Source organism: Xenopus laevis, chromosome 4L (genome assembly GCF_017654675.1).
Source record: "Xenopus laevis strain J_2021 chromosome 4L, Xenopus_laevis_v10.1, whole genome shotgun sequence".
In the NCBI taxonomy this organism is placed as follows: domain Eukaryota; kingdom Metazoa; phylum Chordata; class Amphibia; order Anura; family Pipidae; genus Xenopus; species Xenopus laevis.
Window position 1 is genome coordinate 62,348,198 of NC_054377.1, and position 19,713 is coordinate 62,367,910.

The following is a 19,713-nucleotide window of genomic DNA, read 5'->3' on the forward strand; positions in this document are numbered from 1 at the left end:
AATGTATAATCAAGAAAGGGTATTTTTAATGATTGACAACCAAGTTTTACCTGCCTTTTACATAATGAGTATAATGCACACGAGATTAGATAACCCCAGGAAGCCCCAAGGAGAAGGAACGAATTAAACACATACCTCTGTGTCTTAAATTTGTTTGGAAATGTGGAGAGCATGTGAACTGGAGCTAATAATGTGACCTGAGAACTAGCATTCTCTTTTTAGGATCAGAATCTTATGTATATTCTGGACATAAATCCAAAAGTTTCAATTCAAGATTTATATTGCCCTTTATACAAACACAATAATACATAGAATTCATTTAAGCACTAGCCAGTCAGACTAAATATTGAGGGCTAAAACAATGTATTAAATATAGAGCACTTAAAGGAGAAGGAAAGCTATGGAGGCATTTTATTGCCAATAGATTAGCTGCAATAGTGCAAGCTAGAATGCTATATTTATTCTGTAGAATGCTTTACCATACCTGAGTAAACAGCTCTAGAAGCTCTCTGTTTGTTTAGGATAGGAGCTGCAGTATTAACATGGTGTGACATCACTTCCTGCCTGAGTCTCTCCCTGCTCTGGGCTCAGATTACAGTAGAGAAGGGAGGGGGATGGGGAAGAAGAGCAAACTGAGCATGCTCTTGCCCAGGGCAATGAGGTTTAAGATGAAGGCAGGAAGTCTGATACAGAAGCCCATGTGTACACAATAGAAGGAAAGAAATGCAGTGTTTCTTTTGACAGAGGACACAGAGCAGCATTACTTTGGGGGTTTACTGGTATATTTAGATGGACCTTTCTGATAAGGCTTACTTAGTTTTAACCTTTCCTTCTCCTTTAATACAAATAAAAAAGATCTAATAGCAGCTAAATTCATACAAAAAAAAGCCCATAACAGAAAGCTCTCACCAATAATATTTGGTATGGCCTGTTAATCAAATTCTATTTATCTCCTTTAGGGTGTCACATGTTTGTTAAGTCTACTCTGGACATAGTTAGGTATAATCAATGACATTTAGATTTTTTGACAGTGCTCGAAGGAGAACAGTATGTTTTCTGCCTAAATATACTCAATATACTGTATTTTTATCTTTATCCCACCAGCCCACTGGTTTTACATACAATTCTAACTTTTTGATATTGATACAAACTCATGTATTTCATGGGAGTACTTTCATTTCTTATCTAATAATTTCAGTAGTTTGCAACCAGAGGCCATCAAGAATGGCAACCCTTGGGGTCAGTTTTTAAGGCTGGATGAAATTGTTTGGATTATAAGATTTATGAGCAATGAACATGGGAACCAGTATAGATAATCAGAGAAAGTGGCAACAGTATAGATTAATTCTATATTCTATAGTAATACAGCAAGGTAACCATAATGCTCAAACCCATCCTGCCCCACATAAAAGTTGTGAGATTATCACAATTTACATATAACCAGAAATAAGACACACTCTGAACAGACACTGGGAGAGATGCTTTGAAACATTTTGGAAGAAACAGGGTTCAAATGACAACCACAGCCATCTCACTCATATTGTGCTTATCTCTACTGAAAGGTACATGAATGGTGGCTTCTGTTATATAAAATATATCCCTGTATGGTAAATAGTAAGAAGATGCAGGATTTTAAGAATCAAGTGTTTTCCTTGAGGACATTTGTGAATTGGGAAAAAAATGATTATTGATGACTTCTTATATCTTTGTAAGTTTATTTATGTGGGACGAATGAGTAGATACCTTAAAGAGTGGATCCCAGAAAATGCAGTGGACTTATGTAAAATAGAAAGAATTAAAAAAAGGAATTATGTATCCTCTGTGACTCTGTATTTTTACAAGTTACAAAAGTAATAAGAACCTATTGCAGGTGGCGTGTTTGGTGCATTTAGAAGCATTAGGTACTTTTGAAAAATGATTACCCAGTAAAACTGATGGATATATATTCTAAGCTTTCTCTACCCAAAGGGCCTGAATGGCTGATTGCATTTTACATGCTAATGCAATACATGTTTTCATCTCTTTCTTTTTTCCATTACATCAGTTGTCTTTTGTTTTTATCATGTTGCTCATGTGATCAAGAAACTTTGATTGGACCTCTAAACAGATATATATTTTTTACTTATTATTCTGGTCCCTTGATGCCTCCTTCCTTTAACAAGGCATATGCAGAAGTCAAGATTTTAGTTACCACGGCAACAAGTTACTATTCTGTTAATACAGGAATACTTGTTATGAAAGATGAGCAATAAAAGGTAGCAATAAAAAATACATTTGTAGCCTTACAGAGCATTTGTTTTTTAGATAGGGTTCAGTGACCCCCATTTGAAAGCTGGAAAGAGTCAAAAGAAGAAGACAAACAATTCAAAAACTACAAAATAATCCAGATTTAAATTAGTTTTGAGATTAGGCATTTAAAGAATTATTGGTTTCCAGTTAGATTACACTGCTGCCAGTGATATGTCTCCTTGCCAAGTTTACTCCCTTGGTGTGAGGGCTTTTAATGAACGTTAGTCTTACTAAGCAGAAGTGAGAAACTTTTCCCGGGATGATTGTATTGAGATAAGTAATTGCTCCATGCAATTAAGTTGAAATGTTATTCTGTTTTAATTGAGTAAATGACAAAAAGCCAAGTTGAACTCACTATTTCTTTCCCTGACACAATTTTAAGAATCATTCAGAAATCAGACTGCGTTGCAATTCTGAACACAGTTCAGTTGCCATTATGGTAACAAAACTAGGGATGCACCGAATCCAGGATTAAGTTCGGGATTTGGCCAGGATTCGGCCTTTTTCAGCAGGATTTGGATTCTGCCGAATCCTTCTGCCTGGCCGAACCAAATCCGAATTTGCATATGCAAATTAGGGGCGGGAGGGAAATCATGTGACTTTTTGTCACAAAACAAGGATGTAAAAAATGTTTTCCCCTTCCCACCCCTAATTTGAATATGCAAATTAGGATTCGGATTCAGTTCGGTATTCGGCCGAATCTTTCGTGAAGGATTCGGGGGTTCAGCCGAATCCAAAATAGTGGATTTGGTGCATCCCTAAACAAAACACAGTTCCTGGAAATTCGTTTAAATTGGCTATCCACTGCAGCAATCAGTTCAGCCCAGCAGACTGTTACTATTCCTTTCTGCTCCCGTTTATATTTCAGACATTTTATTGGATTGTTATTATAAAACCACAGCAATCCTGATCTGCAATGGGTCTGTTTCATAATTTACTGGAATAGTTATGGACATGTGGGGCAAATCTAAAAACAAATATATTATTTTCAGTGACGGGCAAATTCATTTGCGAATTTGCAGCGAAAATTCGCCAGCATCAAAGTTTTTTTGACAATTTGACGATTAAACGTAAGCCCATTGACTTTGCATCAAATTGTCGCTGGTTTCGGAATTGTAGCCGGCATCAATTTTGACGCCCGCAAATTGACGATAACGTAAAATTTTCGTGTTTGGCGATTTTACAGGAAATTCACACATTTTTCAGCAAATCGAAACGGGATAAATTCGTAATGATTACATGATTTAATGTAGACTTAAGGTATGAAAATCCAAATTATGGAAAGATACATTATCTGGAAAAACCGAGGTCCTGAGTATTCTGGATAACAGGTCCCATACATGTTGTCATTTTGGTTCCTACATATACTGATGGTGTAAACATTTGATTAAAAATGTTCCATATATGGGCAATATTACATTCTTTCAAAAGCAGAACAATACTAATTGCTACTCTGAAGCTTTCAATGCTCAGCTTTAAACAAGCTAAGCTGAGTGTATTTTTGCATAGGGCTTAGTTGGCAGCTTATTGTCCTATGTATGGGGCAGAAAAATGGGCTCTATTATTGAAAATGAATCAGATACTGAGATAGCAATCTAAAAAGTACTGTCGACTAAGGACCATATAGGCTTGTGTATGCGGTTCTCTTAAAACGGGTCTGCAAGGGCCTCAATCCTTGGCCATGGTCTGAACAACTGTTTGTTATTAGGCTCTCCAAATTAAGCTATGATGAAATCAGGATCTGCCCTTTTGGTATCTTCACTAAGCAATGTGACTTTCCAGTAAATAGCCAGTTTTACTGCATGGTGGCTGTCATATAAATATCTAAATGCCTGGCTTCTGCAAATTTTATCACAACTAAACTTTTGCTAATTTTACTGAAACAGGCATGAAACTAAAGTCAAATTATAGCTGTATTTTACTAAATTAAAAAAGTCACATTTTAAAAAGCATTCATGTTTTTTGTTAGGAACATATACAGTACATGGCAGCTCTAACTGCTTTCAAGCAAAGTGTGTGGGTGTGCCTGAAAGCCCCTATTTTACGAACACTGTCAATATTATAGGGTACACTGTAATAGGTGTTATAGTTTTTGTTGTTTGATGATTGATGGTAATGTTTTGAATGCCTATTAAGGCACAGTACTTATATTTAAATTAAGTGTATCTCTGGGTAATGTTACAGAACAATACTCTTTAAACATACGGACTGGCTTTACTGTTAGTTTTAAAGAAAAAAACTATTTATCTCCTGGCAACACAGGAAACATTTCAGAATTTCTTTAGCTCTAGCTTTCACTAGCTACCTGGGTAGAGGATTATGCTACTCCTTGCTAAATACTAAATTTCTTGATGGTTGATAGTCTGGTTCAAAGGCTAAGCTTCAAGGTAGACCGTTGCTGAAAAATATTTACACAGCCAAATGTAATATAAATATGAAGTAGGTAAATAACATAACAATGAAGTTATGTAAAACCAGGGATTCCTCTATGTGAGAAATGTAATCAGAGGGTAAATATCTAGAAAACGTCTAGTGGCTTTAGTATCTGGTACAGCTCAAACAGTATCTACAGCTCAAACCTGTGTAAGCAATTCAGAAATGCTCTGCAGAAGCACTCTTGTAGAAAACCTGATTATATTAAGCACTGAAATGTTTCACAAACAAGGACAATCACCTTAAGCAAAAGGCTGCAATTGTGTAAAAATGCTTCTTCCTGCTGCTAAAGTTGGCACTATAGAAATAGAGGATATAGAGAAGCTTAACAATATTTGGACACAAGGGCTTAATTACAAATGCAATGCAATGTTCAGTAGAAGATTGCATGATTTTTATCGACAATGCAGTTTTTTCAGAACTCCAGTGCACCTGTCAGGGCTTACTAGGTTCAATTACTCGTGCATTTACCTGTTGTTCCACTGGAGTTCCTGTTGTTATGCTCTGAACTCTTGTTGTACCTGTTAAACTTTTGCCTTCTGCTTAAACTCTTCACCCATCTCGTTCTTGTAAAGCTCTGACAGGGCAGAGAGGTATTCGGGAGGTAACAAGGAAGGTGGGAAGCCTGGGGTTTACCCATAGATGGCAGGGCAGAGACTTGAAGCTATAATAAAACACAGTTTATTAAAGAATAAATTTACAGAAAAAGGTGCAAACAAAAGTAGAGCTAGTGTCAAGGAAAACAACAATCAAGAATCGTAGTCAGAACAGGCCAAGGTCAATACCGGGAAATCCACGAAGGTAGGGATCAGGACACAGGAACACCGGAATCAGGAACAAGGAACTTGGGTCTTGCAGGAAAATACGTAATGACCAAGCCCCAAGCAAGGGTCAGGCTTATAAAATTGTCATAAACGGAGATGGAAAACACATGAGGGTAACAAGATGGGAGGAGACCAAGGAGGAGACAGACTGGGAACAGGCAGAGTCAGGAACATATAGATGAACAGATCAGAACCAGCCCTAACAGCCTCCAGTGGCTCACAAGGTAAGTATAAGTCCAGAAACTGCAAATACAAGGTTCGAGTCCTGGCTTGTCCTGACATTTATCCTCCATCTGTAACTTATCATTTGATTCTGACCCTTTATAAGTATGCCCTATGCTGTGATCTTGCCTCTGGTTACAGTGGCTCCTTTTCTTGTATCCTGGTTCTCATGACCCCCTCTGTTTTTTTTCTTGTTCCTGATTCCCAGTCCTGTTCCAGTTTCCCACCTTCTTCCAGTACTCCTGTTTCCCTCCCAGCCCTGCTCTTGGATTCCCCAGTTCTGACTCCTGGCCTGACCCTTGACTTCATTTTCTTGCCCGCCAACCTTGACTTTTTGGCCTGATTCTAGATTGTCTCTGCCTGCCGATTTCTGCATCAATGTTTTAGCTCGCGTGCCCACATTCCTGACCCATAACAGACTCCTCCTTTTAGCTTTTGACATGGGTCTTACACATTGAATGTGGCTCTACAATAGCCATTCTGTAAATCAAAATAGATATTTAAATGAAGGACATTGCACATTCAAGAACGATTATAATCTAGATACCATCCATAATGTCCAAAAAGCTGTCAGTGTGTTGTTGACTGTGCTAGTGTGTTGACTTAAACAACACAGCCAATTCAATGATTCTGCACCAGAATAACATAAAGATACTTGTCTGACGGCTTGCCGTCCTTTGGCAGCACATCCCTTTATGGCCGAAGCCACAACACACCTTCATTCATTACTTTACTGATTATTATTTAAAGACTCTTGCCAAACTTGTCTACATCAGATTTATTTTCAGTCTGCAAGTTTTTGTTATTTTTTAAGGCTCAAAATATATGTTCTGAAAGTCATCTCTACTTTATTTACGTATACTCATAGCTACAAATTGTCATACTTCCCAGCAGGTTCTCATCTGCATCTGTTCGTGTCAAATTAAAAAGGTGAGTTAATGTATTTTTTTTCTCCCATCTACAGTACCAATGTACCTTAAAATTATTCTGATCTACAGTCTTGCTGCAAAGTCAATCATGATCCAGAGCAGCAGGAGCTGTTACAATCCTTCACACATTGTCAGAATAAATACATAAAACATCAACAAAAACTCCAACACTAACCCCGTACCATATTATTCAATATGAATAACGGGGACTTGTGACCAGTCATGTGCTGTCACTGCCATAAATATGTATTGATATTGAGACTGTAAATAGACCCGGAAAATGCATTGCAACTTGTTTAATACAGATGTTGGTTCTTCAAATAATTCAATATCTCAAGTTTATATATTCTGCTCATTTTTTTCACACAGTTTTATGCTTGTCAGAATATATTACAACCCATTTGCTGAGAAAGAGGCCAGGAACACATACATGAACAAAATACATTTGAAGGATAAGTAAACAATTCATGCATAAGTTTAATTCTGCTACAGTTAATATGCTCCATCTTTGTATATAGACTCTGACTGTTGGAAATAATGGCTTGTTTACATGAAATCTAGCAAATATTATAAAATTGTCCTCCTTTTAAGGGATGCACATGCTTTTTTTAAATGTGAATCTTGTTTTTTTCTTTTCTTTTCTACAGCGATTCCTACTGACTTCCCATCCCTTAACTTTTTAAGGATAGGCGACAGTCTCCAGAAATACAACTTCCATCTGTAGTTGGATAATGAAAACTGCCTGCCAGGATATCAAAGTATTATATCTGCAGAATGAAGAAGGTATGGTGAGTGAGAAGGATAGTGGAAATGATACATGGATAAAGGGCAGAAAAAAATATAAAACATATAGCATTGTGTAGAAAACATAAGGTAAATTATTTATGTTGAGGACTGTCAAACAGACTTTGATCCAATATTCTAAAGTTTAGATAGAGATGCTTCGAGAATAATTGTAAGTAGACAAATACAGAACAAACCATTAGGGTTTATTATAGGTTACTGGAGAGTCACAAGGACCTCAAGTACATTTTGTAGCATGTATAAAAAAGCTGTTTAGCTGTGCAAAAAAAGCAGCATCAGAATATGCCAAACATTGCCACTTTATTGGGATGGTAAGCTGTTTAAAATCATTGGTTGTTATAATGCCATGTTATAGAAGACAGGATAAGTGTAGCTAGATGCTAGCATAAAAAGTATGCTGATCTCTGCTGCTTTTAACATCAAAAATGGTTATGCTTTGCATTAATTCATGTGTAAGGACAAGATCAGAGCTTTCCTATTTTCCATCCCAGTTTTTACACCTTTTTAAAGTATATCATAAAACACACTCCATATTGTATTTATATGTCATCTTAAGGGCAGCTTTATCAAGGGTTGAAATGAAAATTTGCGAATTTTAATTTTTGATTATTTTTTAATTGGAATTCGACTAGGGAATAGTTAAAATTCGATTCAAGTTTTTAAAAAAATTCCAATAAAATTTTTGAAATTTATCATGTACTGGCCCTTTAAGAATTCAAATTCAACTATTCACCTCCTTAAACTTGCCGAATTGCTGTTTTAGCCTATGGGGGATGTCCTGGGATCGATTTAGAGTTGTTGGCAGCCTTCCTGAAAATCAAGTTTTTTTTCATAGAAACTCCCATGAACTCTAAATTTGACCCTTAATAAATCTGGCCCTTAGTGTGTTGTTCGACTGTAACTAACATATTTAGCATTTGGGATTAGGAAATCCCGAAAATTACCTTTGCGGGAAAAGCTCAGATTTTCACTATTTTTTCGTGAATTTTCCCTGAACACTCCGAATTTTTCTGAGTTTTCATTTAAAGCTCCAAAAACATTGCCCGAAACCCCCGACACAACCAAAAATCAATGGGACTGTTCCCATTGACTTTATGCAACCTCGACAGGTTTGAGATGCCTCGTTTTTATATTCGGGCTTTTTAGCCCTCAGGGTTTAATAAATTCCGAATAATTCGTGATTTTTTTAAAAAAATCACTAAAATTTTGGATTTCGGGGAATTTCGGGTATTCGGAGCTTAGTAAATAACCCCCTTAAAGTGGACCTGTCACCCAGACACAAACATCTGTATAATAAAAGTCCTTTTCAAACTAAACATGAAATCCAATTTCTATTTTTTATTAAAGCATTCATAGCTGTTGTAAGGTCATTTAAAAATCTCAGCTGTCAATCAAATATTGTCTGCCACTCCTCTATGCCAGTGGCATAGAGGCGGGGCAGACAATTACTTTCACTTTCCATTCAGCACTTCCTAGATGTCACTGCTCTCCCCACATTCCCCCGTTCTCTTTACCATTTAATTGTTTAACCAGGGCATGGGGATGGACATCGGGTCCCCTATTCTGGTGCACAAACAAGATTCTGAGATGATACAAGGCTTGTCTTAATAACAGTGTACACAAAATGGTTGCTGCCTGCTTGCTATAATTATGAATTCCCAGACTGAAGGAATCAAGATTCAAATAATTTATATAGTGTAATTAAAGTTCATTTTGCTTGACTAATGTGATAAAATAGGATTTTGAATAATTTTTTTGGGTGACGGGTCCCCTTTAATGTGTCACATGATACCTTGTTTTTCTCTCTCTCTCTGAAAGTGTCTAATCGAAATACCAATAACTGAAGGTCTAAAATTCTTCATTTTTGTCTTTTCTGTTACAGTGTATTCTGTGAAGGTGTTGATACTTTGGCCTGTAATATTCTTCATACCATTGTTTCAGACTGTTTGGCCACAGCCTTCCTTTTCCCTGGTCAGTGGGAGAGTGTAGTGACAACTGTTTTCTGTGTGGCCAAATGAACAGAATTTTTTCAAAGAAGGCCCAACTACTGAGGTATCCCCATAGAAATAAACTCTGTCAGAATGAAGATTATGCTGTATGAAAAACCATTTAAAAGAAAAAATGAATGGTAGCAAATTATCCATTATATTTGAAATTCACATCCTAGAAGAAGGGTCATACAGAATAGTGAGGAATAATGGAAGGTCACCACGCTTGCACACCCTGGCTGTCCACAAAGCGAATGCCTGGTGCTTGGTGAAGGAGGCCTCGGCAACTGCCAAACTTGTAAGTGTAAAGAATTTTACTGGTACTTCAAGGTCAAATCCAAGCAGGGACAAGCCTTAGCTAAGTTTATTTTGTGAAGGTTCAATCTTTCAGTGTAAACCCCTTTGTCAAGCATACAAATTACTATGTGCATAAGCTATTTAACACCACCTTGTGTCCAATCAATTAGCATAATTAGCATACTCGGTTTTAACTGTTCACCGTCCAATGACCCAATTTTATTGCAATTGGTCCATTTGTCGATAGTCCAAAAGAGTAGGCAAATTCAAAAAATACTAAATAATTCAAGGAAACGACAGTGCATCGAAACAACCCTTTATTTTCATGGAATAAATGTCCAAAAAAAGTTCATAAAATATCCTATGTGTATACAGGATGTGATTAGGGGCAGATTTATCAAAGGTCGAGGTTAGGTTGAATGAAAAAAATTCACATTTCTAGCTATTTTTTGTGTACTTCGACTAGGGAATAGTCCAAATTTGATTTGAATGTGAAAAAAATGAAAGGATTCGAATATCGAAATTTATTCAATATCGAAATTTATTCATGTTTTTTTTGGGAATTCAGTCGTATGCGCTATTTTTTCATTGAAAAAGCTTTGAAATTCAAAAAGACCAACCGAAATTAAGGCAAAGGTTTTTTTTAGTTGAATAGGTCAGTTTTCGATCAAATGGTCGAAGTCGAATTTTTAAAGAGACAGTACATGCTAAATTTCGATATTCGAATTTTTGATTTTTTTTTTTCAAATTCGAATCGAATTTGGACTATTCCCTAGTCGAAGTACACAAAAAATAGTTCAAAATTCAGATTTTTTGTCATTAGAAAATTCACCTCGACCTTTGAGAAATCTGCCTCTTAATGTCCATAATGACATAAGCAGGAAGGAAAAAAATGCCAAATAATACAGTGTAACCAAAAGTAATAGATGCCAAACATAATTGTTAGAGTGTAACAAAACAGATACTATCTTACCCTACACAAAGGGGGAGAGGAAGTTGGGATCAGTATCTATCCCTGTGGCATATTCAAGTTGCTTGATTATCTGTAAGAGATATATAAGGCAATTATTACAAAAAGCAATTGTTACAAAAAGCAAGACATGTTGATTTCTTCATTTAACCCTTTAGGATGTCCGGACTGTAGTTTCCAGATCCAGTAACATTCCCTCTGTAGAAAAGTTTTCTTTTTATCATAATCTCGCTTTGTTGTGACCTTTTCTAGAATCTGCCACAGAATAGTATCAAAATATATACTGCCTTTCACTAAATTATTAGAAGACAGTCTGTATTTAAACCCCATAAGCCGGCATAGTCATAATAATTGGTGAGGAGTAGTAATTATACTGATTTGCATAAAAATTCCAAAAATGCAACAGTTCATTTAGCTTATTTATAAAGCCACAAACAAAACAACTGCATCGGCTACAAAATTCCCATGCAGGTCTGTTATCTTATTGGCACTGGTTATACAGAAGGTTATTTTAGCAGATTATGATGGGCCAATTGCTCACAGTTTTAAACACTTAAATTATCCTGGCACAAAAAAGGAGTGGCAGTGAACATATTTTTACAAAAAACTGAACAGCTCACTGGTCACTGGGGGACAATTATAAATTTGGCACAGCATATATTTATTTGCAAATGGTTGTATTGCCCATGTTTTTTTCCTAAATGCTTAAATAATACACTGCCGTGCACAAATATTCGCAAATGGCTTGAACAAGATACATTTTTTTGCTTGAGCGTGGCCACTGCGCAAGGTTGTTGTGCACAAACAATGGTAGGGATGTACCAAATCAACTATTTTGGGATTCGGGCAAATTCCAAATCCTTTGTCAAAGATTTAGCCTAATACTGAACCAAATCCGAACTCTAATTTACATACACAAGTTAGGGCCAGGATGGGTGAAAGAGTAGATTAGTGTGCAGTAAAAAATGTTTTACTTCCTTGTTTGTTTGATGAAAAGTCACATGATTTTAATTATTAACACTTCCTGCTGAAAACGGCCGAATCCTGGCAGAATTCCGAATCAAATCCTGAATTCGTTCTAAAGGACATTCGCAACGTGAATACAAACTCACACTTACGTTTGCAGATTAAACACACCAAGTATGTTCACTGTGCAAATCATTCTGCGCTGCACAAAGTTTATAATTGAGCTCCACTGTATTCTAATGTTAAAAATCATGTAAAATAAAACATTTCAACCAAATGTGTGTGCTGAACTTTAGATTCCTTAAGATCCCTGGGCCATGATCTACTTGTGAGTCTACTGATACATTCATTTTTGCAGATTGATTTGCCATAAAAAAGTATCTGCCTGCAGGACACTTTATAATAAACTAATCATTATTATCTAATACAGCAACTCTCATCTTGTCAACCCACATTGCCCCGCATTAAACACTCTCTGGGCTGAATAATCTGTGCATACATAATAATCCATAAGAAGTTATCATTTTACATGTACATTTAATAGGCAAGCTGGGAAATAACACATAAAAATAGGTGATAAATAACACTAATCCTATGGTGGTTATTGCCATTTAGTAATCGCATAAACTCTCTCTCTATAAATATTATAGCTGTTTGCAATTTATAAAGGGCACAAAATGTACACAACACTTTACAATATGGACAGTAATGAAAATCCAATAATTTCAATAAAGAAGCCTTGCGCCTGACGTTTTACAGGGCAAGGAAAAGAAAATTGTTGGGGACATAAAGTGAGGTTAAAGTAAGGCTAAGATGTTTATGCAGGCAGTGATTATTTTGTTAAACATATTCTTTTACTTAGTGTTTGGTATTGGAAAGCAACATTCCATTTGTGCTTTATCCGTAAAGCTATATCTGTAAAATTATATATTTTAATGCTAGTGTTATTCAGTGGTGGGTTTCAGAGAGGATCTCTCAGTTTATTCTGCATGATCTGTTAAAGGATTTTTGTTGTACAGGTATGGGATCAGTTACCCAAAAACCCATTATCCAGAAAGCTCAGAATCACGGGAAGGCCATCTCCCATAGACTCCATTTTAATGAAAGAATTCAAATTTTTAAAAATGATTTCCTTTTTTTCCCCCTGTAATAATATGAGTACCTTGTACTTGAGCTCAACTAAGAAATAATCTCTATTGGATACAAAACAAACTTATTGGGTTTAATGAAATCTTAAATGATTCCTTAGTAGATTATTTATCAGAGGTCTAGTTTGTAAGCTTTGTGAGATTTTTGTCTACCTCACAATTGTTGTCTGCTTATTTATGAAAAAACCCAAATGTAAAAAACTTGAATGAACGCAATTGGCAAAAACAACTTGAATACCTTGAATTGATCTAGTTTTTGAGCTGAAATCACAGAAAAAAAAACGAAAATCATGAAGCCCAAAAACACTGGTTCAATGGAACTCTGCCATTGATTTCTACATGACCTTGATAGGTTTTAGCTGGAGTTTCGGATTCTGGCTTTTTGCAGCTTTGGGGGCATAATAAATTTCGATAAAATGAAACGTTTTTTTTTTATCACAAAAAGTTTTTACTGAAACTACCCTCAAAAAACTAGAATTTCTCGGGAATACACAACTTGACCTTAATAAATAACTCCCGTAAAGTATGGAGACCTATATAATGGAAACATCCCTTATCGGGAAAACCCCCAGATCCAGAGCATTCTGGATAACAGGTCCCATACCTGTATGCGTTATATTGTGTCCACAAGGGGCGATAAAAATCTGAAAATACCTTTCCATGTGAATCACAGAAGGTGCAATACTTAAATCACATAATCGTGCAAAAATTCCTTCATATCTTGTGTGACGTTATCCTTATAGCCAGACATTAACAACAATAAGTACTACTACTACTACTACTACTACTACCAGGGCCGCCATTAGAAATCACGGGGCCCCGTACAACAAAATTTTTGGGGCCCCCTGGGCCCCGCCCACACTGACGACCAAGCTCCACCCCATATCCCGCCCACTCCACATCGCAGTTAAAAGACCACACAGACATCAGCGCTATAAAAGTAACCCCCCCCACACAAGTTGTATGGTTGTATTTTTTTTTTTTTTTTAAAAAACATTGGTGGCAGGGGCCCCCTTATAAGTTAAAAAAAACTTGGGGCCCCAACAAAAAAAAATGTAAAAAAAACTAAAAAATAAACAAACATTGGTGGCAGGGGCCCCCTTATAAGTTAAAAACAAATTGGGGCCCCAAAAAAAAATGTAAAAAAAAAATTTTTTTTTGAAAAAAAAAAAACATTGGCAGCAGGGGCCCCCTTAAAAGTTAAAAACAAATTGGGGCCCCAAAAAAAAATTGGAAAAAAAAAATTTTTTTTGAATAAAAAAAAAAACTGGTGGTAGGGGCCCCCTTATAAGTTAAAAACAAATTGGGGCCCCAAAAAAAAATTTGAAAAAAAAAATAATTTTTTTTTGAAAAAAAAAACTGGTGGCAGGGGCCCCCTTACAAGTTAAAACAATTTGGGGCCACCAAAAAGAAAATTAATTTTTTTTTTCTTTAAAAAAAAAACAATGGTGGCAAGGGGCCCCTTACGAGTTAAAAAAAAAATTGGGGCCCCAAAAAAAAAGTTTTAAAAAAAAGATTGGTGGCAGGGGCCTATAGAATATTAAAATAATACATTGGTGGCCAGGGGATTAAAAAAAAAAAAAAACACAAACTGGTGTTCAGTAGGATTGAACTCATGGCTTCAGTACTTCAACTTCGCCTCCTTTCGTGACTTCGGGTCTTTTCACCGCTTCAGGACTTCAATTTCGGCTGTTTTCGTGACTTCGGGTCATTGCGCTGCTTCAGGACTTCGGCTATTTTCGTGACTTCGGGTCTTTTCGGCGCTTCGTGACTTCGGCTTTTTCCGTGACTTCGGGTCTTTTCGGCGCATCGGCTTCGGCTTTTCGGCACTTCCGCATTCGGCACGCAAGAGGCAAGACGTACTACTAATGGGGGAGAATAGAAGAACGGTTAGCCACTATGATACACTCTTAGATCCTTTTCAGAGACAACTTGATGACAGAATACTTTTATATTCTGTTAAGAAATGATTATAAGTGCACCCTCTATTAGTCTGTGTAGTGCAATAGGAGGCATTCCATGGAATAATATAAGATCATTCAAATAAAAGTAGGCCTGGGAAAAATATAAAGATGGAAAAAGGAATAGTTAAGACATAAAGATAGCTTGGTTAGTGTTAGCATAAGCAGAAGTAGTCATTTTTGCCAACCATCACGCTCTCATCTATTTTTGGCCTCCTCTTGCTCTCGGTGTCACAGTTTAGCACTTGGTTCAGTATATTTGTCATCTTTCGCACCATCTGTGTCCCACTTTTCATCAAATCATGCTTAAGCAAGTGTTTGGAAGTCACGGCCGAACCAATCTACTATTTAGTTCTGTATGTGAACTAATTTTATATTTACAGAATTTCTGTAATTCTGGAAATTACATTAAGCCTGTCTCCATCTCTCCGAGGTTGTATCTGGATGGACTAATTAGTGGCTTCTCAGGTCTTCTCAAGCCTGACAGATCTGAGTAAATACAGTTTTATCTGACTGTGGAACATTGGGCATAACATTATTTGGTATTCTATCTGCCTTGTCTGTTTACTTTATCCAAAAGGAGCTGAGCTTTAAATATCTATTTTTTAAGGAAACTAATTAGGTAATACAGTGCTGCCAATATCTTTCCATTCGTTTGACACATCAGGCAGATATGAAAATAGTGTTTCATTTAGAGGGATCTAAACCAGTTGCATAACAATAGGTAGCTGGGCCCCCCAGCAGATATATTTTCCCAGGCCCCCACATGTGGTGGAGGAGCACTTGTATATCTCCCCCAGCCTCACTTACAATTAATTGCTCCAGTGTTTGGTGAGGAGGTGAAGGCAGGAGACACACAGCAGACCCCTCAACTGTCCAGGCCCCCTTATCCCTACTCTGTTATATGATAGTTTTGCCATTGATTAAAACCCTGCAGAAAATATTGTCCATGCACACCTAGGGGCAGATTTATCAAGGGTCAAAAAAGATCAACCGAAATTTATTTAAAAAAATCAGTTTTTTTTTCTGGGTGAATAGGCCGTTTTTCGTTCGAAGTCCACCAATTGACTCCAAATAGGTTCTAGGAGGTCCCCCATAGGCTAAAACAGCAATTTAGCAGGTTTTAGATGGCGCATGGTCGAAGTCAAATTTTTAAAGAGACAGTACATGATACATTTTGATATTCGAATTTTCAAATTTGTATCATTCCCTAGTCAAAGTGCATAAAAAATAGCAAATTTTTTTAATTCAAATTTTCACTTCGACCCTTGATAAATCTGCCCCCTAGTCTCCTAATTAATTAGAGATGCAAAAGCAATAAGAAATATACTAACCAGCTGGCATTGAAGGTTTATTTTGCAATTTAAAGGGCTTGTTCACCTTTGAATTAACTTTTTGTATGATGTAGAGAGTGATATTCTGAGACAATTTTTTCAAATTGTATTATTTGTGGGTTTTTATTCAGCAGTTCTCCAGTTTGCAGTTTCAGCAATCTGATTGCTAAGGCCCAAATTACCCCAGCAACCATGCATTGATTTGAATTGAATGAATGAGTTGAATATGAATATGAGAGGCCTGAACAGAAAGACGAGTAAGTAATAGAAAGTAGCAATAACAATAAATTTGTAGCCTTACAGAGCATTTGTTTTTAGATGGGGTCAGCGACCCCCCCTACCCCCATTTGAAAGCTGGAAAGAATAAAAAAAGAAAGGCAAATAAATCAAAAACTATAAAAAAAAATGAAAAAATTGAAAAGTTGCTTAGAATTAGCTATTCTATAACATACTAATAGTTAACTTTAAGATGAACCACCCAGCAGCTGGCAGTGGAGAAGTGGGGAAAAATCTCATTGGTTCATAATGCTTTAAGAGTACAACCCTGATATTACCCAGCTAAATATTCCAACGTGCGTTAACCTTTGATACAGGAATGGGCTTTATTATCCAGAATTCTTAGGACCTGGATTTTTTCAGAGAACAGATCCTTCCATAATTTGGATCTCCAAAGATTATTTGGTGCTTCCTCCTGATCTGGGAATGAAAGCCCATTCCATTTGGACACTGGAGATTTAGACACTGCCACACATTCCTATTGTCTCATGCCAGAGCAGGCAATGACATCTGCATTATCCAATACTTCTAGTAAAGCATTCTATAGGTGTGTCTAGTTGTGTTGTATAGGTAGCTTGGTACAGTATTTTAAATTATTGGTATAGAATTAAATATTGTTAAATTTATAAATGTGTGTGCATAGGCTGTATGTGAAAGTAGAAACTGCCTACTTACAAAGCTTTATATAATCAATGGGGCTGATGTATCATCATTCAAATTAAAATTTTACTGTTATTCAATTTGTTTGACCGAAACTCACGAATTCGAATTAGAAGTTTTCAAAACTCGAATTTATGAAATTTACTAAGGGGCAGATCTATCAAAATGTAATTCCTGTGGGATTTTTAGAATCGTTTTTATCAATGGATGAAAGTTACAGTTCACCATTTGATAAATATTGCAAAAATTCCATAGGAATGAATAAGAAGTCAGTCAGTTTTTCTGTGGCTCTAATCTCACATTCTGATAAATCTGCCAAGTGCAAAAAACTCAAATGTAAAAATTCAGCATCTAAAACCTGCCAGGTTTTTACAGAAGTCAAAAGAGGTTTTCCTAAGTTTTCCTAAGCAAATATAAGCGATTTTTTTTTCATTTTGAGTTTGTAATTTTTGTGAGTTGGTAGACCCATTTAAAATATTGAATATAATACAAATTCACTGCATTTGCGTTTTTTTCATGTTTTTATTCAGTTTGGGTATTCAAGTTTTTTGATTTGCACATGTTCGAGTTTTGAATTTGAATTTTGATAGATATGCCTCAAATTGATGTCAATGTTTTCTAAAATGTCACTATTTTAATAACATTATAATAACCAACAAAATAGCAGTGAGTGGGAACATTTCTTTGTAATACTTTATTCCTATTTATTTGTATTCCTAGAAACAAATTATTTTGTCAGGCCATAGAAGGTGAACAAATACCAATTTTATTGTCAGAAATTAGCTAAAAGTTCTTTATAAATGGGGGGAGATGACAAAAAAAATAAACACATCCATTTATTGAAATGAATGTATATTTACAATAAAAATATTTCATAGATGGGGAGAGAACACTTCATTCACCCACCACGTTGACCCTTTTTCCCCTCAGATGTTAGCACCCAGAGGATTTTATTTTGCTAAGATATGTTATACATTATACTGACTTAGAAATAATTCAGGTTATGGTCTCACTTATCTTGTTCAATTACAGCTAACCATAATACTTCTCTCATTAAAAGAAAAGAGAGAATAAAAGATCCTATAAATTATTTATAGAAAAACATCATTAATTGATACAAGTTAATTTGGTTTAATGATTTTGATGAATGAGTATCAATAGATATTTTTTTTTAGTATAGAAATTAAAATGCAATGACATTTAGTTTACACTATTTCTCTGCTGCTGATATTGAGAATATTGATAGCAGGGGCCGTGGCAGAACTGAAGTTCAGTTGTGGGCCTAACATCATGATAACTTTTTCTGTACTTGACAAACCAATATTGTATTGTATTTGGGACTAGTGTCTGCTTAGCAGTGTCATCAGTTTGAAATCTAATTACATCAGGCAGCCCCCAGCCACCTTGAGGCCCTTTTGCGAATGGTTTTGCAAAGCAGTTCCTTCACTTTTGGGCAATTAGAATGCTGTACAATTGCATGTCCATACTGTATATTCCTTAAGTGGCAATGTTTCCATTCAATAGCCCAGTAGTTCTATCCTGTGCAATCTTTAGAGCCTAGTGAGAGTCTAGCCTTGTTTTCTGATGGTAAAACATTGTATTTCCTCACTTGTTCCATGTCATAAAAGCGTATGTTATGAGTCTCTACTGTACCTGCATAAAAATTAATTTAAAACGAGCTTCTGTGAGTTGGCTGCATCTGACTCTGTTTTTACCATTTATTGAGGATTCATGTCTTTTTGCTGTTCTACTTTATATTACCTTTATTAGCAGAGAACTGCAGGGTCTCTGTGAGGACTCACCCTGGTGGTCTAGTCTCTAGTGGGCCGGTGGGGACGCTTCTTTCTCCATTGCCGGTTCTTCTATGGTGCATGTGGCACGCACTTCTGGGTTTTACGCGTTGTGAGCGTCATGACGTCATCATGTTTTGGCGTGAATTTTAAATATTTAAAGTGGTTTTGGGCTGGTAATCATTGCCCATTGTTAGGTCTAACTTGCTTAGTATCTGGGTGTAAATTCTGTTTGTTTGATTCCAGTTTTGATCCTTGCCTGCCTGAGTATTCTGAACGCTGCCAATTCAGACCCATGTCTGCCTTACTATTCGGAATTCCGTCAATTCTGACCCTGCCTGACTATTCTTTGAACGCTGCCTGTACCGACCTCGGGCTGATTGACCTTACTTGAACTCCGCCAGTACCGACCACTACCTGATTGACCTTGCTTGAACTCCACCTATACCGACCCCGGCCTGCCTGACTATGCTTTTCGTCTATTCCTTGAACAGTTGCCTTCTGTCCAAAACTTTCGAAACACACGTGCCCCTTTGCTCGTCCAGAAAATCTGCTTTGCTTCTCTCGAGTTGAGACGTGGTAGTACCTGAGTAGCTGAGGGCTCCTCCCAAGGCCAAAGATTGAGCAGTGACTAGGGAGCTTAGCACTTGTACTTAATTTAGGGAGCTGTACGTGACAGTCTCCTTATTTGCTATTGTCCATATTGCATATGTACAGGCAAAACTAGAATCCAGTATTCACACATAAAACAAAGGAGCAGAGAGTCCTTCCCTTTGCTACTTTGTTTTTTTTAAGTATATAATAAATTGATGTCATCTTTGC

The 19,713-nt window shown here is 36.5% G+C and overlaps 1 long non-coding RNA gene across 3 annotated transcripts in view; it reads right to left on the minus strand.

Annotated features, from left to right (window-relative positions):
* LOC108714113 overlaps positions 1–19,713 on the minus strand; it is a 71,937-nt gene that overhangs the window by 14,317 nt on the left and 37,907 nt on the right. For all 3 annotated transcript variants that reach the window (XR_005966979.1, XR_001935303.2, XR_005966980.1), the window contains 2 exons: positions 10,760–10,829; positions 5,194–5,386 (listed from right to left, as the gene is read on the minus strand). This is a non-coding gene — a long non-coding RNA (uncharacterized LOC108714113). The remainder of the gene's footprint in view (positions 1–5,193; positions 5,387–10,759; positions 10,830–19,713) is intronic.